Genomic DNA, 26479 nt, shown 5'->3' on the forward strand with positions numbered 1-26479 from the left:
TTTATTGCGCAGCTGCGACTGTCGCAGTTAATAAATACCTGACTACTGCAAGTCAAAAATGCAAACTAGTGTAAATCAAGCGGGAAATTTTTTTTTTTACTTTCTAGCTCTTGCTAGAGAAAGTCGCACGAAAAATAGGGTAGGCGCAATTGCGACAATTTAGTGCCAAAAATAGTCAGAAAAAAATGATTAAACCCCTTAGTAAATGCCCCTCAATATGTCACAAAAAACAATCTCGGAATCAGAATGAAAAGTAAAAGCATCTTAGAGTTATGCTTAATGCTTAATGCTTAAAGTGACAGTGGTCAGATGTGCAAAAAATGCCCAGGTCCTTAACCCCTTAAGGATGCAGGGTTTTTCCATTTTTGCATTTTCATTTTTTCCTCATCACCTTCTAAAAATTATAATGCTTTCAATTTTGCACATAAAATTCTATATGATGGCTTATTTTTGCACTTTGCACCACCAATTCTTTGCAGTGACATTAGTCATTTTACACAAAAATACACGTGAAACGGAAAAAAAATTCATTGTGCAACAAAATGTAAGAAATGTTAAAAATTCTCATCTTCTAACCGCTATAACTTTTTTATTTTTCTGCGTATGGGCTGGTATGAGGACTCATTTTTTGCGCCGTATTCTGAAGTTTTTATCGATACCATTTTTGTATTGATCAGACTTTTTGATTGCTTTTTATAAATTTTTTCATGATATAAAAAGTGACTAAAATTACACTATTTTGGACTTTGGAATTTTTTTTTTATGGTAAAATGAATATTGTGATTGTGAAGTCTTTAAGGATTTAAAGGGGACCTAACACTAACGAGTGTACCTTTTGCAACACATGTGAATGGTGGTGCATTACAACTTGTTTTACTTTGTAAAGACAGCTATACATATAACATAAAGACATGTTCTTAAGATTAAAGATTCTTAAAGGTTCTTAAAGATTAAGAAAGGTGTTCATCCGCCACCCAGGACTACATGTTGTGGGACATTACACATCAATGCAACCTCAAAATCTGTATGGGAATTTAAAATACACACACAGGGGTCTAACATCTTGCCCAAAGATCTATATTTTATATACTGCTTAGTTCACACATAAAAACTTATAATGAAAATATTACATTACTAAAATTATATAATATTACTATATATTATAGAGTATATTGTTGTATATAAAGGATAAGCATAACATTGTATAACATATTTTGGTTTTACTAATTCTTTATTGTCTCTAGGAATAAATCCTCAGTGCCAATACATATAATGCTGTTTTATTAACTAAGCAGTTCACTAGATGGCAGTATAACATAGGAAAAAAAATATAGTAAATAAATGCTTATCAAATGGCATCTATATTCGAGTTGATGTGTAAGTGTACAAGTGCATAAATAAAGTAACCATGCCAGCATCAATACATGAAACCACTTTAACTGATACAAGAACTGGTCTCATTTTTTAAAGGATCATGTCTAGCAGCTTAGAACTAACTTTATAAAACATTTAAGAATTACTGACGTCACAACATTGTTATCGCCAGCTTGGTGTTTTGTTTTTCCCTGTTTTAATTTCTATTACCATAATTTTCTTTTTGCAGAAAGCCTTACACCAATGCTGTAGCTTCTGCAACAAGTCAACAAATACTAAAATATTGTATGGTGTATAACACACTTTACTCCATGGTGGATGTTAGGACTTTCAGGAGATGACTGGACACTGTTTAGCTTATCTGCTTAGGACTGCTTGAGGGGAATCTCTTTATTTGCGAGTCTGTATTTATTTATCATGTCTGAGTAGCTATGTATTTGTTAAGGGGGTCTGGTGTCTATATTAAGCTGGCCTTATCTGGGTCTGTATTTCTATGTATTTATATGAGGACAATTATAAGTAAGCCCACGCCATTACAGCCACCATATTCAAGTGATTTCTAGCCTGTTTGTTTTTTTATTTACATCTGTTGTGCTATGTAGTCTGTATTTGTCTATAGGGTCTGCTGCATGGTGTTTTTTTTTTTGTTTTGTTTTGTTTAGGGGGCTGTTGTATAGCCTGTATCTAGAGGGTATGATGTGTGGACTGCATTTTATAGGGGTCTGGTCTGATTATGATTGGAGCTTCAGTTTCAGAACCTGCATTCTTCTTGGCTTAGAAAAGTCCCAGTTGGGCCCAGTCTCTTCTCTTTCATGGTCTAACAGGGTCTCCCAACAAAGACTGCGGGTTAGCTGTTGTAGGGGATTGCACAGACCTACCTAAATATATAAAACATGACATATTGGCCCTCATTTACTTAGAAAATCGGGTTGTAAGTCTATCTTGCTTTCTTACCCGACTGCTTTTTTCCACTGGTATTTATTATTATGTCGCATCCTGTTTGTCGCATGTGCGTCTTTTTGGCTTGGTTTCCAACTCCTCTGAGTTGTCGGGAAAAAATCCACAACAATTGAACAAATTCGGGTTGGAAAGCTTTATAAATACGTGGGAAAGCTCAGAAATGGCGGGTTACGCCCCTTTTTTGGGTTTGGGAGAATCCACATCGGGTCCGTCGGGAAAAAATGTTGCATCGTGTCACAGACTGGCGCACGATGTCTGCAACATGTCACAGGCAAAGATGCGCCAAAAAAACCCGACAAAAGAAGTCGGGTTTAGAATAGTAAATGAGGGCCATTATGTTTCTATACATAAGTCTGTGTGGTCCCCTTTGCAGGAAGTTGTTATACTTATATGTGTCCCTTCTTATAAAGATTCCTAAATTAAAGGAGATAAGCCATAGTGATAGATTCTTTTGAAAACCAAAATAAAATGGTCTAAGTTGGTTTCACATGCTTACTATTGTGTAATTTACAGTATACAATATATATAGTTGTATATACTGTACAATGTATACAATTGTGATCAACATTATTGGCACCCTTAACCCCTTAAAGGGGTACTCCGGTGGAAAACTTTTTTTTTTTTAATCAACTGGTGGCAGAAAGTTAAACAGATTTGTATATTCTCCTATACTCCTATTTAAAAATCTTAATCCTTCCGGTACTTATCAGCTGCTGTATGCTCCACAGGAAGTTCTTTTCTTTTTGAATTTTTTTCTGTCTGACCACAGTGCTCTCTGCTGACACCTCTGTCCATGTCAGGAACTGCCCAGAGCAGCATAGGTTTGCTATGGAGATTTGCTTCTACTTTGGACGGTTCCTGACATGGCTAGAGGTATCAGCAGAGAGCACTGTGGCCACACAGAAAAGAAATTCAAAAAGAAAAGAACTTCCACTGTAGTATACAGCAGCTGAAGGATTAAGATTTTTAAATAGAAGTCATTTACAAATCTGTTTCATTTTCTGGCACCAGTTGATTTGAAAAAAACATTTTTTCACCGGAGTACCCCTTTAACCCCTTAACGACGCAGGACGTATATTTACATCCTGCGCCGGCTCCCGCGATATGAAGCGGGATCGCGCCGCGATCCCGCATCATATCGCGTCGGTCCCGGCGCTAATCAACGGCCGGGACCCGCGGCTAATACCACACATCGCCGATCGCGGCGATGTGCGGTATTAACCCTTTAGAAGCGGCGGTCAAAGCTGACCGCCGCTTCTAAAGTGAAGCTGAAAGTATCCCGGCTGCTCAGTCGGGCTGTTCGGGACCGCCGCGGTGAAATCGCGGCGTCCCGAACAGCTGATCGGACACCGGGAGGGCTCTTACCTGCCTCCTCGGTGTCCGATCGACGAATGACTGCTCCGTACCTGAGATCCAGGCAGGAGCAGTCAAGCGCCGATAATGCTGATCACAGGCGTGTTAATACACGCCTGTGATCAGGATGAGAGATCAGTGTGTGCAGTGTTATAGGTCCCTATGGGACCTATAACACTGGAAAAAATTTTTTTAAAAAAAAAAGTGTTAATAAAGGTCATTTAACCCCTTCCCTAATAAAAGTTTGAATCACCCCCCTTTTCCCATAAAAAAAAAAAAACAGTGTAAAAAAAATAAAATAAACATATGCGGTATCGCCGCGTGCGTAAATGTCCGAACTATAAAAATATATAATTAATTAAGCCGTACGGTCAATGGCGTACGCGCAAAAAAATTCCAAAGTCCAAAAAAGAGTATTTTGGTAACTTTTTATAACATTAAAAAATGAATAAAAAGTGATCAAAAAGTCCGATCAAAACAAACATCATACCGATAAAAACTTCAGATCACGGCGCAAAAAATGAGTCCTCATACCGCCCTGTTTGTGGAAAAATAAAAAAGTTATAGGGGTCAGAAGATGACATTTTTAAACGTATAAATTTTCCTGCATGTAGTTATGATTTTTTCCAGAAGTGCGACAAAATCAAACCTATATAAGTAGGGTATCATTTTAACCGCATGGACCTACAGAATAATCATGAGGTGTAATTTTTACCGAAATATGCACTGCGTAGAAACGGAAGCCCCCAAAAGTTACAAAATGAGTTTTTTTCGATTTTGTCGCACAATGATTTTTTTTTCTGTTTCGCCGTGCATTTTTGGGTAAAATGACTACTGTCACTGCAAAGTAGAATTGGTGACGCAAAAAATAAGCCATAATATGGATTTTTAGGTGGAAAATTGAAAGGGTTATGATTTTCAAAAGGTAAGGAGGAAAAAACGAAAGTGCAAAAACGGAAAAACCCTGAGTCCTTAAGGGGTTAATGGCCAATTTTCATTCTTGCATTTTTGTTTTCTCCTCACCTTCTCATATCCATAATTTTTTTTTTATTTTTTATTTACAGAGCCTTGTTTTATGTAAGTATCAGTTGTACTTTGAAATGGCATCACTCATTTTATCTCAAAATGTATGATAAAAAATGTTTTTTGTAGGGTTAAATTGTAAAATAATAAAACAGATATTTAGCATACTTTTGGGGGTGTTTTTATGCAGTGCACTTTACAGTAAAACTGAAATGCTACCGTATATTTATTTTGTAGGTCAATACGATCACAATGACATTCAATATATATAGGTTTTGCCTTAGTTTACTAGTTTTAAAAATGATAATTTTTTTAACAACTTATTTTCCCGTATACATGGCTGTATGAGGGCACATTTTTTTGCACTTCTGAGGCATTTTTTTCTTTATGTCATTCACCATGTGGGATTAATAACATTATATTTTAATAGTTCAGGCATATCCACATTTGGCGATAGCAATTTTATGTAATTTTTTCAGCGTTTAAACTTTTTTTAATTTAAGAAAATGTGAAAAAAGTGAAATTACATTTTTACAAAAGGTATTTTTTATATGTTTAAAATGGTTTCTAGTTTTAGTTTTACACTATGTTTGTCCCCTAGGGACCTTGTACGTGCAATATTTGATTGCTTATACATTTCATTGTTATGCTATTTTATTGTAGAAAGTCAAATCAGTGATCTGTCAAACTCAACTCAAATTTAGCAGATCTGACATTTTAGCCATAGAGGCCTTGGCTGAAGGCCTCCTCAGGCTGCTATGTCAACCAAATGGCACCCTACGATTGTGTTGTGGCGGTGCTGATCCTGACAGGGGCAACATCTGTATAGTAATCATAGATATTGTCAGCACCAGCAGGGTTAACAGGTGCTGACAAGGTGTTGTTGCAAGGTTGCCGGGTTACGCCCTGCTGTCTGAGTGGCTAGCTACTGATTGACCACATGTTCATCTCCCTATATTACCAGGCATCAGACACTGGGAAGATACCTGTGAAACTGGTCATTACCTGAGTAGCTAGCATTTCCTTATTCCCTTGTACACCCAGAAACTTGACTTCTGGCTTCCTATCTGACTTCTCTTTTGTTATAGCAATTCGGCACCCCTTCCCACTCCTAGCTAGACTCGGTTTGACTGACATTGACTTTATGTGTGTATGTTTAGTTTGTCTTTGTTAGTTGCTTGTTTCCCTGTTGCTCCTGACAACTGACAGGATTGTATTTTATTGTATTGACATTTGACTCCCCTCACTTATTTAGGAAGGGATTGTCAACCAGTTGCCGGCCTATCATTTAGGATAGGCAGAAAAGTAGACAGGGACAGGGGCTCGGGTGAGCTTAGCGAGCACTCCTTCCCTGCCCATACGTGACATTTTCACAGGCCCAAACCACTACCTGCATCTGCTATGATGGAAGCAATGACTGCTTTAGTAGAGCAAATTAACCCAGTTAGTGCATTCTCTTGCTGAGAGGGTTCAGGCTCAGGAGACAGCTAATGGTCAGTGGTCTGTCCTCCAGCTGTTTCAAGTGACCCTAAAATTAATCTTCCTGACCGTTTTTCAATTGACCAAAAGAAATTTGTTGTCTTCAGAGAGAGTTGTAAGCTATATTTTCGCATGAGACCACAGCCTACTAGCACAGAGGATCAGAGAGTAGGACTTATATTGTCTTTGTTGCAAGGAGACCCTCAAGAGTGGGCTTTCTCCTTACCTTCCTCAGCTCCTGAATTAAGTTCAGTGGAGGCTTTCTTTTCTGCTTTGGGCCTTCTTTATGATGAGCCAGACCATACAGCCTTTGCAGAATGGCAGCTAGTCAATCTTAAGCAGGGAAAGAGAACAGCAGAGGAGTACTGTGCGAATTTTCGGAAGTGGTGCACGGCTTCGGGTTGGAATGATCCAGCCCTTAGGTGTCAGTTCAGACTAGGATTATCTGACGCTATTAAGGATGTTTTTAGTAAATTATCCATCACCTGACTCATTAGAACAAGCCATGACATTAGCTATACGACTTGACAAACGTATGAAAGAAAGAATGCGAGAGCGGACTTTTAATTTTATTCCTCACTCTCCTTCCTCCATGTTTCTTCTTCTCCTGTCTCTCATTTCTCTTCCGAGGAACCCATGCAGATAGGGAAATTTTCCCCTTAGCAAAGAAAATCCTTTCGGAAGAAAGACTGGTGGAGAGAAGGGTCTTCAGGTCCAGAATTGCGCCAAACACCAGTAGCCGGGAGACGTCATCGACTAAATGACAATCAGGGAGGTCATTTAGGTGCACAGATTCCTTCGAAGTTATCTTCAAAGATTTTGTTACCAGTGCAAATATGTTTTCAAAAAATAAAAATATTTGGTAAAGCTTTTGTTGATTCTGGCTCCGCTGCTAATTTTGTGGATCTAAAGTTTATTAAGTCTTTAAATTTACCTTTGAGACGGTTGGAGGACCCGATTCCCATTTCTGGAGTGGATTATACACCCGTGTCAGGGGGTTGTGTCAGTTTTTCCACTCCCGAAGTGGGATTATTGGTCGGTTCTGTACATTTTTAAAAAATCACCTTTTTTGTTCTTAAAAATTTGACTGTAAATGGGATTTGGGGTTTACTCTGGTTAAGAAATCATAACCCTGTGTCTGATTGGACCTCAGGGGAACTTATCAAGTGGGGATCTGAGCGTTCTAACAAATGCATTACCATCTCTCTTGCTACTCTCGGTGTGGGTAAAAGTATTCTACCCGAATTTATTTCAGATTTTTGTGACGTTTTTTCTGAGGAGGCCTCCTCTGCTTTGCCCCACACGAGATTATGTCTGTGCTATTGAACTTTCACCTGATGCCTTTTCTCGAAGTTTCAGCACTTCTCAGCCTATAGGCTCTAATCCTGAGACTATTCTTCCAGAAGGTGTGGTTATCTCTGCAGTATCTGCCGATTTAACATCGGAAATTTTGAGTAATCAAGGTCTGGTTCCTCCAGAGATTCCTAGAGGCAAAATCTTTGTACCTAATCAGTTTTGCCTCCGTATAATCGAGGTATCTCATTGTTCGCCGTTAGCAGGTCATCCTGGTGTCCATGGTACAAGGAGATTGCTTCAAAAGAGATTTTGGTGGTCAACCCTGAACAGGGATGTGAAAGCTTTTGTTGCTTCTTGTGATGTGTGTGCTCGAGCTAAGACTCCTTGGATTCGTCCTGCAGGGGAGCTGTGTCCATTATCTATTCCTAAGTTACTCTGTACCTATACTGATAGGGATAACCCTGAGGTCAACACCACTATGAGTAAACTGTGCACAGTTTGGGCTCAGGTTCAGAAGAACCTGGAAAACGCCCAAGTAATACAAAAGAAATCGGCCGACAAGAGACGTACTTGCGGCATAAAATTTTAAGTTGGTGATAAAGTGTGGTTATCTACAAAAAATCTTCGTCTCAAGGTTCCGTCTAAGAAACTGGCATCTAGGTTCATTGGACCTTATGAGGTAATTGAAGTTATTAACCTCTTCAGGACACAGGGCGTATGGGAAATCCGGTCCCCATCGCTAGCCGGTTGGGGACCGTAGCCGGATGCCTGCTGAATCATTCAGCACGCACCCTGGCACATTGCCCAGGGGGGTCCTGAGGCCCCCCATGTCGGCGATCGGAGGAAATCGCATGTCAATTCAGACATGCGATTTTCTCCAATTCCGGGCTGATCTGGTCTCTGGTGACCCGATCACCCGGAAAATAGGGCTGATCGGAGTTGTCAGAAACAGCCCCGATCAGCCTAAAGGATAGAAGTGAGGTTGCAAAGCTGCGATCTACTCCTATCCCCTGCCATTACTCAGAACGGAGTTCTGACCAATGGCAGCGCAGGACAGGGGGTTGCCATGGCATTTTTCATGAAATTTTTGAAAATTGCTGCTCTACTTTGAAGCCCTCTAATTTTTTCAAAAAGCAAAAGTATGTCCATTTTATGATGCCAACATAAAGTGGACATATTGTATTTGTGAAGAAAAATAAAATGTATTTGGAATATTCATTTTCCTTACAATTAGAGAGCTTCAACGTCAGAAAAATGCTAAATTTTCATGAAATTTTGGGATTTTTCACCAAAAAAGGATGCAATTAACGCCGAAAATTTACCACCAAAATAAAGTAGAATATGTCACGAAAAAACTATCTCAGAATCAGAATATTCGGTAAAAGCGTTTTCGCGTTATTAATTCGTAAAGTGACGGTGGTCATAATTGCGAAAAAGGGCTCAGTCCTTAAGGTGAAAAAGGGCTGCGTCCTTAAGGGGTTAATCCTGTGAGTTACAGATTAAAATTACCATCTTCTTTTAAGATTCATAATGTTTTCCATTGCTCCTTGTTAAAATGTTCTGCTCCTACTCAGTTTCCAGTCCCGAGTCTGCCTCCTCCGGTTGAGGTTGACGGAGAGCTTGAGTATGAGGTCGCTAGAATACTGGATAGCAGAAGGGTACAGAATTCTGTCCAGTACTTAGTTCATTGGAAAGGTTATGGTCCGGAGGAGAGATTGTGGGTTCCGACCTCTTTTGTCCATGCGGCCACTTTAATTAAGAAATTTCACGATTCTCACCCATACAAACCTAGACCCAGTTTTAAGGGTCCGGTTGCCCCTCTGAAAAGGGGGGGGGGGGCGTACTGTCAGCACCAGCAGGGTAAACAGGTGCTGACAAGGTGTTGTTGCAAGGTTGCCAGGTTACGCCCTGCTGTCTGAGTGGCTAGCTACTGATTGACCACATGTGCAGCTCCCTATATTACCAGGCATCAGACACTGGGAAGATGCCTGTGAAACTGGTCATTACCTGAGTAGCTAGCATTTCCTTATTCCCTTGTATACCCGGCAACTTGACTTCTGGCTTCCTATCTGACTTCTTTTTGTTATAGCGATTCGGCACCTCTTCCCACTCCTAGCTAGACTCGGTTTGACTGACATTGACTTTATGTGTGTATGTTTAGTTTGTCTTTGTTAGTTGCTTGTTTCCCTGTTGCTCCTGACAACTGACAGGATTGTATTTTATTGTATTGACATTTGACTCCCCTCACTTATTTAGGAAGGGATTGTCGACCAGTTGCCGGCCTATCATTTAGGATAGGCGGACAAGTAGGCAGGGACAGGGGCTCGGGTGAGCTTAGCGAGCACTCCTTCCCTGCCCATACGGGACAGATATGCTGCAGTTGCTAGTGATCTCAGCATCCAGAGAATTAAATGACTAGCATCAGATTGTTCTTTGTTGCATGATTGGATTAACCCCTTAAGGACACAGCCGATTTTAGCAGTGTAAATGCTTTCATTTTATTGTTCCATCCACAGAGTCATATGAGGGCTTGTTTTTTGCCAATTGTACTTTGTAATTACAACTTTCATTTTACTGTAAAATGTACATCGCAACAAAAAAAATATATACGGTGGTTAATTGAAAACAAGACCACTTTTTGCAACTTTTGCAGGGCACTTTACAGTAAAACGAACATGTTCTCTTTATTCTGTATGTTAATATGATTAAAGTGATGATACCCATCTTTACACAATTTTTATTATTGTGCTGCATAAAGGAAACTAAAAAAAAAAACTTTTTTAACAAAAGAAGTATGTTTAAAATTGTGGTATTCTGACCCTCTAACTTTCTTTTTTTCCATATACAAGGCTACATGATGGTACATTTTTTTTGTTTTACTATCTGTAGTTTTTATCAGTATAACTTTTGCGTATCTGTGATGTTTTATTTCTTTTTTCTGGGATGTAAGGTGACCGAAAAATCAACAATATTTTTAATTTTTTTTTAAGTTTCCAAGGTTCACTGTACAAGATCATAAACATTATAATTGAATAAATCAGAAATATACACACACGGCAATAGCAAATATGTTTCTTTAACTTTTTTTTTTCTTAACACCTTAAGGACACATCCCATTTTGGCCATAAGGACAGGTCCAATTTTATTTTTTGCGTTTTTGTTTTTTCCTCCTCGTCTTCTTAAAATAATAACTCTTTTATATTTCCATCCACAGATCCATGTGAGGGCTTGTTTTTTGTACTTCGTAATGACCACTAATTTTACCAAAAAAATTGTGGAAAATAAAAAGAAAACTGAAATTTTGCACATTTTGGAGGGTTTAGGTTTTACTCTGTACACTTAATGGTAAAAAGTATCTGTTTTCTTTATTCTCTGGGTCAATATGAATAAAATGATACCCATGACTACATACTGTTCTACATACATAGACTACATACTATGCTTTTAAAAAAAAATCAATCTTTTTTCACAAAATAAGTATGTTTATAATTGCGCTAAATTGACCACCTATAACATTCTTATTTTTCTGTATACGGGGCTGTATGAGGGCTAATTTTTTGCACCATGAACTGCATTTTTTTTTGTACCCCTTTTGTGTATATCTGAGTATTTAATCGCATATTATTATTTTTTTGGGAATGTGATGTGACCAAAACACAGCAATTTTGAACTTTTTTTTTTTGATAGTTCGGACATTTATGAACGCGTCAATAACAAATATGTTTATTATTTCTATATTTTTTCACCTTTTCGGGTGTAAAATTGGAAAAGGGGCAAGGAGGAGGGGCTTTTTTTACTTAAAAAAAAACAAAACTTTTCTTAAAATTTTTTACGTCCCCATAGGGGACTATTAATAGCAATCAATAGATTACATAGCACTGATTATTATTGATAATCTTCTTCCCAGGTCTGCTCGATGTTAGAGCAGAGAAAAAGACCCCGAGATGATGGCTGGAGCAGGCAAGGGGACCTCCGGCCACAGTGTTGGATGATGGGATCCCGATCATCCAATCAAAGTGCCGCATTGCCACAGATGCCATGATCTGTATTGATCACAGCACCTGAGGGGTTAATGGCGGACACCAGCACAATCGCTGATGTCCATAATTACCGGAGGGTCACTGGCTGCTCATAGCTGGTGCTCGCATCATTTACAGGAGGTAAATGTACATCAGGACGTACATTTACGTCCTTTGTCCTTAATGGGTTAAATCGGAAAAGAGGGTAATTAAATTTTTAAATGGGGTGGTGCTTATTCACACTTATTAAAACCAGCCGGGAGCAGGTGAGCAGCTCCTGCAGCCATCTTTACTCATGCAACCCTACCTTGATTGGGCCCCGGGTGGTCCGATGAGTGGCTGTGTGCTCTGTGTATGCTTCAGATGCTGTGATCAGTATTGTTCACAGCATCTAAAGGATTAATGGCGGCATCAGCGTGATCGCTGGTGTCCACCATTACCAGCAGGTACCCCGACGCATATACAGTACATGTGAACATACCCATATTCTGATTTTGTCCCTTGTTTCAAACAGAACAAACAAACTTTTAACCTCTTAGGGACACAGGATGTACCTGTACACCATGATGTCCTGCTTCCCATCCTGGCTATGAAGTGAGCGCAGGAGCATTTGGGAATGCTATTAAAATATTCTAAAAAAAGCAAAAAGGCTCTCTCTGGTCAAGCAACTTTAGGTCAAAATGGGGAACTCAACAGCGAGAACAACGGCAAAAGGTGAAATTACTTTCAGGAGCGGACATTGTAGACATTCAGCCAAACTATGTATGAAAACATTTGCTGACATTTAAAGCAAGAGCATTGTCGAAAATTTTAATGGCACATAATTACACATTAGCGATACAATTCATATCTCAGCCGACTATTTCTCAGATATGTTAAAGGGATATTCCAGGAAAAAACTTTTTTTTTAATATCAACTGGCTCCAGAAAGTTAAACAGATTAGTAAATTACTTCTATTAAAAAATCTCAATCCTTTCAATAATTATCAGCTGCTGAAGTTGAGTTGTTCTTTTCTGTCTGGCATCAATGCTCTCTGTTGACATCTCTGCTTGTCTCGGGAACTGCACAGCTTAGGTTTGCTATGGGGATTTTCTTCTGATGTCATCAGAGAGCACTTAGACAGAAAGGAGCAACTCAACTTCAGCAGCTCATAAGTACTGAAAGGATTAAGATTTTTTTAATAGAAGTAATTTACAAATCTTACCTTACTGTCACTGAAGAAAAGGCCCGCAGGCCTTGAAACGCGTCTGTCTTGCAAAAGCACCTTATACCACTTCTAAAGAGACTATATCCACACATTTTGGCTAGCAACTGCTGGATGCTCACAGAACTGGGACCACTGCAACACGCGCGCTGCTAGCGCATCATTCAGACACGCAGCTGCTCCCAGATCTCCATTCACAGCCCCGGACGGCAGAGTTCCTGGACACGTTCTCCCTAGGCCGGATGCCTCCCCGTGCCAGCCCAGGATACTTACAGCCTACCGGAGAACCACTCACCTAGGCTACGATCCAGACCGGCAATACAAACAGCTTTTATCACCTACAGGACATCGCGGTCTGCCGAAATCGCTACCTGTGAACATCATTGCTTGCCGGGATCGCTAACAGCCGAGAAGAAGGGTGAGTGGTGCTGTGCACCGATACTCTACAAACTATTGCCATAATTGCTACAACTGTTGCTATTATCGCCACTATTGCTATATTTGGCTACAGTATCATAGGAGTTGATTACTGAACTGTGACTCTTTTAATTGGATATCCTTGGACTTAAATGTGACCAAGAGTGACTACTAACCAAAAAAGACACGTTGCTAACCACCGTAGTGGACATTGGTGCATTTCTGCTATATTATTTTTATCTGCATTTTTATCTGCATTTTCATTAGCATTTTTATTTATATATTGATTTTTACCAATTCATTCCTGCAAGGGCCCTGCAGAGTGATTGGTGATTTATTTGCATTTACTTACATATATACATATATTAATAAATCCTTATTAGATCCACTATTTTCTTTCCTCTTTATTCTACACATCCCTAGTGTTCTTGAGGACTGGTATATACATATATTTTCCCATTTTTTGACTAGGCCTGATTGGGTGAAGGCATAACCTTTAACCTCGAACACTCTCCTTACCTTTATCTTTAAGTGAGCTACACATCCTATTGTCCATAATTTACAAATCTGTTTAACTTTCTGGAGCAAGTTAATATATAAATATATTATATATATATATAAAAAAATGGATGTAGGCAGCACACCAAAATAGGTGAAAAAATAAGTGCTTTTATTCCAAGGAAAATTGGAATAAAAGCACTTATTTTTTCACCTATTTTGGTGTGCTGCCTACATCCATTTATACTTAAAGAGGACCGGAGCACCGAGGTTCAAGGGCTTGCACCCAATCACCTGGATACAAGGAGGTGCTGCTTTATATGATAATTGTTATATATATATATATATATATATATATATATATATATATGTGTATATGTATATATATATATATATATATATATATTTATATATATATATATTTATATATAAATAAAAGTTTTTTTTTCCTGGATAACCCCTTTAAGCTCGTTTTGATAATGTGAGATTAGATGACAATAACGCTGGGAAGCTAGTTTTGCAATAGACTGGCTTTATTACTTATAACCAATAAATATGCATATTTTTATAAAACCTGAGAAACCAGATGAATGGGGTCAACTATTTGTTACAGTTCTTTGAGCTGGTAGGCCAAAAAGAACGGGAACGTCAAAAAAACGGGAGAAAGCATTTGCCTTCACATTCTCATCCACTGGATGGAATTGTAAGGAGAAGTTAAACCTGGCAAGGATTCAGACACTGACGAGAGTTCAGATGCTGTGCAGATGCTGGGCAGACTGCCGATAGGGGAGGATCATTTGGTGTGTGTATATTTGGAGGTATGATGTCTCCAGCAGAGGATATTCCCTGTATGCCAATCAATGATTGCAGAATGTTGTTGCAACCAGGGCAATTCCAGAAGCACTGGATCAGTGGTGTCCTGCAGGACATAAAGGCAATCTCCTTAGAGTGAAGGCCACCAAGTTGGAGCTTGACAGGGGCAGAATCAAGCTGAATAGGGTTTAGTAGAGATTGTCTGTACACAATAGTCACCACAGTAGAAATACTAGTTTTCCGGTGGTACGGATCATGGGTACATGGAGTTTGGCAGAATTGTCTTCCTAGCTTAGGTCACTTCTCTCAAAGACCCTAGATGCTGAAGTTTTCCACCTTTTGGGGACAAGTACAGACAGTGTGACCTTTTCAGCCACAGTAGAGACATAAGTACTTTGGGCGATGAAGCTGACTTTCTAGATATGAGAGCTTCAAGGGTTCCACCTGCATAGGTTCTTCAGGTGGTACTGCAGCTAGATTCTGAACAGGCCTATGAAAACAGCCATTAATATGTGTAGGTAAGCAGTTTCAGAACCACTAGCTTGGAGTTAGCTCAGGCAAAGCTCTTTTGTAGAGTAGGGAGATGATGATGTCTACTTTTGCTCATTCAGCTCAGCTCATAAACCTGTCTCCAGGGGCGTTGCTAGGTCTCCAAAGACCCAGGGCTAGAGCCATCAGCCCAGTCACACCCCTAACCACACCCTCAGCCACACCCCTAACCACACCCCCTAAATACACCCTCAAACACACCTCTAACCACACCAATCTCCTTCTTTAATACTCTCCCACTACTGTACGCTGCACATACGCGACCAACACTTTAAATTTTTGGAATAATAACGTTATCAGGCTGTCACCTGATCTTAAGAGGACCTAGTATACTCACAGACTGACAACAACCACCATTATCTATATATCATCTATATATTGTGGCATTGAGGAAGGTTTGAGGGCAATGATAGGGTGTTTTTCCAAGACCTTTATCCTAGGTGACCTAACAGAGATGCTCATCAGGTGCCTACTTAATGAGGCCAGAAGAAGGGTAGGAAGTCTGCATATCAGGAAAGGAAACAGAATAGTCTGGGCTCTCCCCAGAAGACAGCAAGGTGGCTGTAAAGGAAGGAAGCAGGGGTCCTTACGAGGAGCATAAAGCCAGGTGCTGTGAGTGACCACTAACAGTGAAGTGGACAGACAAGGAGTCTTAGTACATAAGGCAAGAGCCTGCCAACGCTGAGTGTGAATAGTGAGTAAAGGTTTGCAGGAAACTTGTGTTTTAAACTGTTGGAAACTAGTTTACAAGTTGATAGAGAGGGATTTGTCTAATGTGTAGTTGGTGGCTGGATGGTCTATGATTTTGTTCGTCTGTTATATTTTAGTTTTTCCGGCAAACTGTCTAATAAAGCTGGCAAGGAGCCAGACTTGCATGAAGAACTGTTGTTTGCCTGCTGAATGAAGTAGAAACGTGTCCTGTCGCTTTATCAAGGACGATCCCAAAGCTAACCCCAGACTAAAATCCTTACAATATGTGTATATGTATATTCACACACACACACACACACACACACACACACAAATATATATATATATATATATATATATATGCACACACCTAGCCAGCACTAGTATAGTAAACACACACCCAGCTAGCACTACAATAATATAATGGGGATCTATCATTCATATATCATACAAACATCTATCATACATACATGCAAAGATCTATCATACATACACACATCTATCATGCATACATCATACATACATACATTATACATACACACCTTTATTATACATATATGCATGCATACATCTATTTTACATACAAACATCTATCAAACATACATAAACACATCTATCATGCGTACATCTGTCATTCATGCATATATTTATTATACATACACACATCTAATATACATACATCAGTCATTAATGCATACATCTATTATACATATGCAAATCACACATCTATCATCCCCCCCAGGAGAGCACACTGGCTCTATAAGAGGAGGCCCGTGCAAGCACCTGGCCCCTATGTAACACCAGAAGCTGTTGCTGCATGTGACAGTGCAGAAGAGTATTGGTAAGCAGCGGTACATGCCAGAGAACTTCAACTGACAGCATTACAATAATTTAATGCATCTCTGCACTTGTGGTTTCCTTAATCGACACGGGCTATTACATTCCTCATAGTTCTACCCCTGAAAAACATAATCTGATGTTTTATAGGAAAACTTAGTAGAAACAGATTCCAGTATTTCTCAAGTGTTCTCCTGATATATTTATTATTCACATACATTTTTCTTTCAAACAGGGTCTTTATCAAGAACCAAATTCCTTCTTGTAGCGCCCCATGGGTGTGGACCCATTGTGCCACAAATAGAAGCCAGGCAGGCAGAATGGTTGCCAAACATCAGCATTGCACTTCTAAAGGCCTAAATCAACAAGCTTTGAGGTTGAGGTAGCTTTGAGGTAGTCTCAATTGTTCAATAGAATCGTTATTATACTTACAATTCTTATATATACAGCTATGGAATATTCAAATCCATTTCCTTTAATCCAAGCTCTTAAAATTTAAGAGAAATTGCTATCAACAGATGTTTAATGAACCGTAAAGTGTCTGTTTAGTCACCCTTCCACATGATAATAAGATAAGTCAATATCATGATGACACTGAAGAGTGTTGGGTTTTTACTAATGTGGTATGTTCAGGGGCGGACTGACAACACTTGGGGCCCCTGGACCAAAAAAAGGCAAGGGCCCCTGCTAGGCTCTGCAGCTCGTCAATCTTCTGCCACACCCCTATTCCACCCAAATCCCACACACAATAAACTAAAATTTATGTATGTAAGAAACACTTTAAGGGTGCGTTCACATGCTATTACTAGCAGTGGGTTTCCAGCTGCGGGAATCCCATTGCGAGTTACGCTACCATTGATTTAAATGGGTCCACAGACAGTCCGCAATAGTGTCAGATTTGCAGACTGTCCGCGGACCCATTCAAATGAATGGTAGCATAACTCGCAGCAAATTTCCCGCAGCTGGAAACCCGCTGCTAGTTACTAGTGTGTGAACGCACCCTAACGTAGGTAAATTTCCATGACCAATAATACTGGTATACAAGGAGTAAATATATACCATACTATTAACTGACAACCCTCAGGGTAGCCAGGGGTAATCTCAACTATTAATCAAACCCTGGGCAAAGGCCCGGGGTAAAAAAAAACCTGATTAATCAACCCCTAAAATCACTTTTATTTATTGTATCATATAAAATGTCCCCAAAAAGAATATTTAAAATTGACACCAGCAGGTGGTGATAGTAGTATTGTGTTATATATTTTTATGAGGCACAACCTGCTCTCTCATATGACCTTTCGCAGCGGGCCTGCAGAATACCGCTGCTCAGCACCCCTGTCTTAGTGTCTATTAAAATGAATAAACATACCATCACACAATATCTGGATAATACCGCCATACTGTACTAAATAAAACCACTATACACAGACCAGTATACTATACAGGATCTGTATACAATATAAGTGATTATATAACGGACCATATGGCGGTATATGTCAGCTGTACACAGGATGTGTATACTATAGAAGTGATTACAGTTACATTTTGGGACTCACAATTAAGTCTTTTCTGATCAGTGGCGTCCGCTTTCCCTTTCTTCTCCGTCCGGATTAGACCGCCATGTGGATCTCTTAACATCTGCAGGACAGACATTTCAGACTCTGCATTTTTCCAGTGCCCTCCCCTCCTCTACACAATCTTTCCATCTATAGACCCACAAACTGTAATAATGCCCTCTTTGGTGTCCTGCACAGTATAAAAGGGCAGGTAGGTAGGTAGCCAGGTAAATAGGTAACTAGTTAGGTAGATCAGGAAGCCAGATATGTAGGTAGGTGACAAGCCCGGTAGTTAGAGGGCTACCTAGGTAGTTAGGCAGCTATGTTTGAAGGCCAGGTATGTACATAGTTAGGTAGCTGGGTATGTAGGTAGTTAGATAGCCTGGTATGTAGGTAAGTAGTTAGGCATCCAGGTATAAAGTTAGGTAGCCCCCCTTCCCTGTAGGTATAGGCAGCAGAGTTAACCCCCCTTCCTTGCAGGCATAGGCAACAGAGTTAACTCCTCCTTCCCTGTAGATATAGACAGCAGAGTTAACCCCCTCCCCTTTCCTGTAGGTATAGGCAGCAGAGTTAACCCCCACTTCCCCAAAGGTATAGGCAGCAGAATAAGCCCCCCACCCTTCCCCATAGGTATAGGCAACAGACTTAACCCTCCTTCCCAATAGGTATAGGAACAGAGTTAACCCCCCTTTCTCCTTAGGTATAGGCAGCAGAGTCCCACCCCCCCTTTCCCTGTAGGTATAGGCAGAGTTAAACCCCCCATTCCCCATAGGTGAAGGCAGAGTTAAACCCCTTTTCCCCATAGATATAGGCAGAGTTACCCCCCCGTTCCCCATAGGTATAGGCAGAGTTCCCCCCCCCTTTCCCCATAGGTATAGGCAGAGTTACCCCCCCCCCTCTTCCCCATTGGTATAGGCAGAGTTAAACCCCCCATTCCCCATAGGTGAAGGCAGAGTTAAACCCCTCTTCCCCAAAGGTATAGGCAGAGTTACCCCCCGTTCCCCATAGGTATAGGCAGAGTTCCCCCCCTTTCCCCATAGGTATAGGCAGAGTTACCCCCCCCCCTCTTCCCCATTGGTAAAGGCAGAGTCACCCCCCTCTTCCCTATAGGTATAGGCAGTTACCCCCCTTTCCCCATAGGTATAGGCAGAGTTACCCCCCTCCCCCTTTCCACATAAGTGTAGGCAGAGTTACCCACCCCCCTCTTCCCCATAGGTATAGGCAGAGTTACCCCCCTTTCCTCATAGGTATAGGCAGAGTTATCCATCCCCCTCTTCCCCATAGATATAGGCAGAGTAAACCTCCCTCTTCCCTATTACCCCCCTTTCCTCCCCTTTCCCCATAGGTATAGGCAGAGTAAACCCCCCTCTTCCCCATAGGTATAGGCAGAGTTACCCCCCCCCTCAGGTATTGGCAAAGTTACCCCCCCCCTTCTTCCCCATAGGTAATGGCAGAGTTAAAAATAAAAAAAAATGATGCTCACCTGATGTCCCAACGATCTCCTCAGCAGCAGGGTTTTCTCCCTCCACAGTACAGGCACCGATGAGCGACATAATCGGCGCCTGTATTGCGTGCTGCGTGGGGGCGGAGGTAACGTCTTCTCTGTGTAAGCTGCAGATGTGGCTCAGACAGAGGGGACGCCTTCTTCTGTATGTATGTGTATCACAAATACAGGAGAAGGCAGCGCTCTCTGCTGGAGATCTCGGACAAGTGTCCCAGATCCTCAGTAGCAGTGGTGGCGGCAGCGGGCCCTTAAAGGGGTACTCCGCCTCTAAGATGTCAGATCGCGGGCGTCCCGCCGCTGGGGACCCCCGGGATTTACCATGCAGCACCCACCTTTTGCAGCTTCCGGAACCGCTGGAGGTCCTCAGACTGAGTCCATCTCGACCACGAGGACAGAGCATAGTGATGTCACGGCCCCGCCCCCGTGTGACGTCATGCTCTGCCCCCTCAATGCAAGTCTATTGGAGGGATGTGACAGCTGTCACGCCCCCTCCCATTGGCTTGCATTGAGGGGGCGGGGCATGATTTCACACGGGGGTGGAGCCATGACATCACTATGCTCCGTTCCCGTGATCGCCAGTAATCAGACCCAGAGCCAACACACTCCGGGGACTGATGCTAACGGGGTGCGGCGTGGAAGATCACGGGGGTCCCCAGCGGCGGGATCCCCGCGATCTGACATCTTATCCCCTATCCTTTGGATAGGGGATAAGATGTCTTAGCGCCGAAGTGCCCCTTTAACCCGGCCGGGCCCTCGGATGATGTCCGATCGGGCCAGTCAGTCCACCCCTGGGTATGTTCTTTTAGACTTGCAGAATTCTACTCTGTTCATTATGGGGATTCACAGGTCGGGAAATTTTTCTGACCAGCATTTTCTTGGCGGAAATTTCCAGACATTTGTTCACAGGATTTTCTTTGAATTCAATAGTAAATAGTTCGAGTTGTGAGAAAACGCCCCTCTTCTGTCCAGCCACTCCTCTTTTACCCCATTTCTGACTGGACAGGCCCCTTCCCAGGTTTGTGGGGCTTGTAGGTTCATTTTTTTAAAAAAGCAACGCAAAGTTGCAATTCATAATTGACTCATATTTACTACAAGACTCTTCCCTCATAGTAAATTCTGACTAGTAGCTAGACAATGAAAATTGCACAAAATAATTGCCCAATGTCACATTAAAACCCCACAGATCTCCCCCAACAAATCTCCCCCAACATGTCAATTTCTTGGGTCGGTAAGGGATTAATGTAATTCCATAAAATCCCTTTCACTACAATGAAAACACTTTGGCATTGAAGTAATTCTCCACAGTTTGCAAAGAAAGAATACAAATATTACTTTATTTTTACTTTACTATGCTCATTTCCAGAAGTTTGTTCTGATTTTTCAACAAGCCCACAGTGAAGTTACTCAATATTAAAAATATCATTTATGTGGAAGAGTAATTTATGCATTGGATTTCAGCCACTATTATTTCTGTGTCTATATAATTGGTAAACCATAGATTGAGTATGGCCCTTATTATTTTTAAGCAATGAAAATATATTTTCTAAATAATAGATATACAATGTGCAGAGAGCGACTATATTTCCAAATGTACATTGAATTATTTACACCTTCAAGGCAGTTGATTGAACGGCAGCATTAGTCAATTAGTAGATCAAAAAAATGGTATGATTCCAATTTAGCACAGAGCTCTGCATTTGCTCTACTTTTTTTTTTTCTTTTTAGATTTTCACCCTGACAGTGACAAATTACTCGACTGCTGGCTGAGATTGGAAATTAAAAGCATTTAGAATTTCTCATGCATTTATGCTAATGAGAACCTCTGATATGATTTGCATGCAAAAGAGGACAATCTGAAAGCTCATCAGTTTCTTTTTGCTGTTGTTTTCATGTGCAGGGATTTTTCTTAATAAAAGTGATGTTGTTTTTAATAGAGCGAAAGTGTTTTTCTCGCAGAAGTCCTTTGGCAAATCATGCTTTTTGCTATTTTAGATGTATTTAATTGGTGTGTTCAGCTTTTAAAAACTAGTAATCAGTCATCTCTATGTAGATATGGAGATATAACGCTGCCGTATTCTAAGGAAGGAAGGTATTCTTTGATAAAGAAACACCAACAATTTAAAGATAATTTATATTGGACTCATTTGGGAAAGCAGATTTAAAATAAAAGTGTAACTTAATTACAGTCTTAAATATTATAGTAGTGTTGATGAAGAGATATGCTTTAAATGGGAGCTATATAATTAGTAAAAGAATATCATTATGTTAAATGTATAGACTTGTAATACATCTTTATTTTACCATTTGTTAAAAATACATAACTTTTTTTGATACCTCATTAAGGTAGGCCACTGTATGGTTGCCTTTCACATTGTTCATATTGTACCACATATGGCTGAGAGTGTAAAATGGTAACCTTAACATATAGCTAAGGCCATTCCAGAGGGGAGGAGCTTGCCCTGGTCTAGTCTCTTTACTGAGAGGAAGGATGTCAATTGTAGTTTGGCCTCCCTCCCGAATAGGAGCCCCTCTCCTTGTAAGGGGAAGTCTTGAGCAACCTTTTTTTTCCCAAGGATTGTTAGTAGAAAACAGCTAAGGACATGCAGTGATAATGCCAGCTATTGCTTAGAAAATTCAGCTTTATGCCAGCATAAAGTTGAGGCTTGCTCCAGCATGACTGTACCCCAGTGCACCAAGCTGGGGCCATAAAATCATGTTTGGGACAATTTGGTGTGGAAGAGCTTGACTAATCCGCACAGAGCTCTAACCTCAACCTCATTGATCACCTTTAGGATGAACTTCAACATATATTTAGAGCCAGGCCCTCTAATCCATTACTAGTGTCTGACTTAAAAAATGCTATTCGGGATGAAAGAACAACAATTCCCAGAGACACATTCTAAAGTGTTGTATAATCCTTTGCCAAAGAGTGGAATCTGTAGTAACTACAGTAACAGCAGGAACAGTTTAAAGAGGTACTCCACTGGCCAGCATTCGGAACTAAATGTTCCAAACACTGTTTTCGCGCTGTGGGGGTAGGCCACACCCCTCCTGACGTCATGGTCATGCACCCTCAATGCAAGTCAATGGAAGGGGTCATAATGGCCGCCACACCCTCTCCCATAGACTTGCATTGAGGGGGCGTGGTTGACCCCACACAGCGCAAAAACAGCATTCGGAACATTTACTTCCGAATGCTGGCCAGTGGAGTACACCCTTTATGGGTACGTTCATACGAGTGGATCCCCTGTGTACTTTAGATGTGCCTGCTCGGAGCGGCACTACGCCGCTACGAGCAGACACACTGTGATGTGTGAGTCGCCACGAGCATGTGCAGTATACTCAACACACGTGCTCTTGGCCTAGCTCAGGCAGCAGGTGGAGCAGCCATGATGTGTGCGAGTACACAGCGCAAGCGCGGTGACTCGCACATCACAGCAGTGTGTCTGCTCCTCCGAACAGGCACATCTAACAGCACCTTGTAGCGGTCCTTCTGCAGCGGAACAGCAGCATACAATACGATGTTGATCCGCTTGTCTGAATGTACCCTTAAAGTTATTTTAAGGCTAAGTTAATGTCAAAAGTAACCCATGGAAACTAACAGTTATTAGTTTTGTATGCTTTTTAACTTTACATTTTCGTTTAGTTGCTTGCTGGTATTTTTCCAAAATTGAGGAAGAAATCACTTTTGTAAACATTGACATTTTGTTGAAAACATCATCATAAATTCTCCCTTTATGGGAGCAAGTGTCTCAAAATAATGACAAATGTGGCTTTCCTAAACATAAAAATTTTGAAATTTTGAAAAAAAATTAACCCCTTTTGTGGTATCATGGTGGGTTGTGTATGTGTAGACCTGGCTCATAGTAGCAGTACATCCTTTTGGTGGCAATCATGTCATGTTGGAATACCAGATGTAAAAATATTATCATAATGAACCCCAACGCTAAGAAACCTCTTAAAGGGGTAGTGCTGGCAGAGGGAGTAAAGCATTGACTCAGCAGGGAGCATAGAGTGGACACCTATTTAGCAGGTATTTGCTTTTGGCAAGCTGGCTGTATAGCTTTTAGCCTCCTTCTTGGAAGGTGAAAAAAAAAACCCACATTCAGTCTTTATACTAAGAGTCTAAGGCTAGGTTCAGACTACGGAGATTCCGAGTGTGGCCAGCGCTGACTGAATCAGTCAGCGCCAGGACCTTGCGGACACTGCAGTCTCCAATAGACTGCAATGTGTTCCGCGTAGATTTCCGCCTGAAGAAAGAGCACCGCCATTCTTCAGGCCGAAATTTCCAAGCGGATTTTCCGTTCACAAATTCCGCTTCACAAATTCCGAAGTGTGAATTTGTGAACGGAAACCCATTCACTACACTATACATTTTAGCAAGAGGAATTTCTGCCTGCAATTTCAAAGCGGAATTGCAGGCGGAAATTCCGTAGTCTGTACCTAGCCTAAGAGTGTGGCTATCCAATACTCATCTCTTTCCTTAATTTCCTTAATTTTCATATATAGTAGTTTACTCTGTAAATTATTAGCCCAGCATAGTGCAAATATTTTCATTGCAATTTCCCAAGTGCTATATCATGCAGAGATGAGAGGAGTATATGATGTGTTGTGCTGTGATTTGCTAGATAAGTAAGGGAAGAAGTAACTATGCATATATACAATTGGCAAACAATTGAGCCCTGGTCCCACCCCCTGAAATGTAGAAAATACAAAAACAGCTTTGCACAATTAAGGGGGCCCTTGCCCACACTCTTAAGGATTAATCTAATGAAATCATGCAGGTTTAAAAAAACATAATTAAATACAATTATTTTGATATGACAGGTATGCTTTAACGGAATAAAAACTACAAAATAAACTTCTGAAATTTTTATATTAATTCTGTAATATAATTTTTGATGGAATTTAGTTACCAGTCTAATAACAAACAGAGCAAATTATTATAATGATCCTTTTAGCCATTTAGGCCTTTTTGATTGACGACATGGACAAAATGAGGATTTTGATGTAATTAAGTGATACATACTAGTAGCTGGTATTCAGTGTGCTTCCAAAAGCTGTAGTGCCAAACACCAGGGCCTTGGCCCGGGGTATAAATCCCTATTGTGCAACCTCTAAAACTTAACTTTTACTGTATACAAATAAAATGGTACTTCTAACAAAATTAATGGTTAAAACTCATAACCAGGTGATCTTATGGTGAATGCAAATAAATGTTATACAGCCCTGCAGTGGCCACTAAACAACCTGATCACTCTAGTATCACTTAAAATATAACACTATTGCCACCTCTACATGTTTCGCCATAACAACGGCTTTCTCAAGAGGCAATGGTGGCTATGGCAATGGCTGCTCCAAAATGGCAATGGGGGTATTTATAACTCATCCCTGTGACATCATCATCCTTGGACTTTCATTTCTATCCAATCATAATATGCGTCACATACTCTACTGACTGATCGGCCTATCCTGCAGCATTCACAATCACTCTCACCTGTACCGGTCCGAGACTCACCAATAACATTATCAGAGGTTGCTGACATCAGAGGATGATGTCCGGTCATTGCTTTCTGTCAATTACATGCACTGATCCCGGATGCCTGCATCATCTATGTGCGCCGCGCAAGTCAGTTCCGCAGCATGGGAAACTTCTCCTTCATCTGTCAAATTGCCCGCTGCTGCGCACACGCTGGTACTTAGCTGAAAAGCTGCATCGGCAGAGAGACTGCCCATGTGTTGGCACTTAGAATAAAGCAACATCAACACCACTGTGTTTTCACTGTGTGTAGATCTTATGGAGAGATGTAACTATATAAACTAAAACTTGTCAACCACCAATGTTAGGAATGAATGTTTCTAGGGCTCAGATGCTTAGTGGATGTGCTGCCCACAATGTACATAAGTGATATATAGTTATTATCTACGCTCAGGACTGGGGGCAATTATCCATTACATTGAAGTCATATGTCCAATCAGACATGATAAATATTCTTACCCTCACACACATGAGCAAAGACATTTCATGTCTATTAAATGGCATACCAAAATTGGCCCCTTACTGCCCTAGGGTAGTTTGTACAAGAGTGTTTTGCCAATAGAGATTTAATTCTCCATTAATACCCATAAACATACTCTCACATTGGGATGGACGGGTTCCTGTCACAACAAGTGAACTTGGAAAGCTTGGCTGCGGAAGCCTTACAGGTGTTTATCACTGATCAAACTAATATCCCTATTACCCCCAGTTCACACAGGGAGGACCAGACCTTTATTAAACGCAAGATTAATTACCTTTTAGACTACGAGAAAACGCATTTGGCTAATGTCAGTCAGGAGTTAGAAACACAATTAAAGGCTATACAGAGTTTCAGTGCTCATCCAGAATACCGGGTTTTAGAATCTAAGCTGCAGAACCATCTGGAGCAGTTTAAAAATGAGATCAAGGACAAGAAACATAAAAAATACATCAGAGATTTTACAGATTTTGCCCATGATCAGGTTCATACATATATGACAACTAGTACCCTCATAATAGATCAAATCATCCAGCACAAACAAGCATTAGAGCTATGGATATCTCTGAGTCAGAAACCTCAGGTGCCTTGGGATTTTTGTCTGACACCAATAGCACACAATGACCTTACCAAAAAAGAAAAACTAAAACTCATAGGTTTAAACCGTCCCAAGCCAAACAACCTACTTCACAATATTCCACAATACAGGTAAGAGCTGTACCACAAAACACCACAATATGTCCACAAATTGGTTTCAGTGGCCCTCAGACAGTAAACTCATTCCATACTGGTACATCATCAACTTCTGTACCCTCATTTTCAGGTCTCTCACCCAGTCAGAGCAATTCGACCCAATCAACAACTGGGTATATGGGCAATTCATCTCAGG

At 40.7% G+C, this 26479-nt stretch overlaps 1 long non-coding RNA gene across 1 annotated transcript in view; it reads left to right on the forward strand.

Annotated features, from left to right (window-relative positions):
• The window catches only part of LOC130362494 (uncharacterized), a 49440-nt gene extending 27983 nt beyond the window's left edge, over window positions 1-21457 (forward strand). The window contains exons 2-3 of the long non-coding RNA XR_008891446.1: window positions 16749-16906; window positions 21299-21457. This is a non-coding gene — a long non-coding RNA (uncharacterized LOC130362494). The remainder of the gene's footprint in view (window positions 1-16748; window positions 16907-21298) is intronic.
• Window positions 21458-26479: the final 5022 nt, after the last annotated feature.

The sequence above is a fragment of the Hyla sarda genome, chromosome 3 (assembly GCF_029499605.1).
Source record: "Hyla sarda isolate aHylSar1 chromosome 3, aHylSar1.hap1, whole genome shotgun sequence".
Lineage (NCBI taxonomy): Eukaryota > Metazoa > Chordata > Amphibia > Anura > Hylidae > Hyla > Hyla sarda.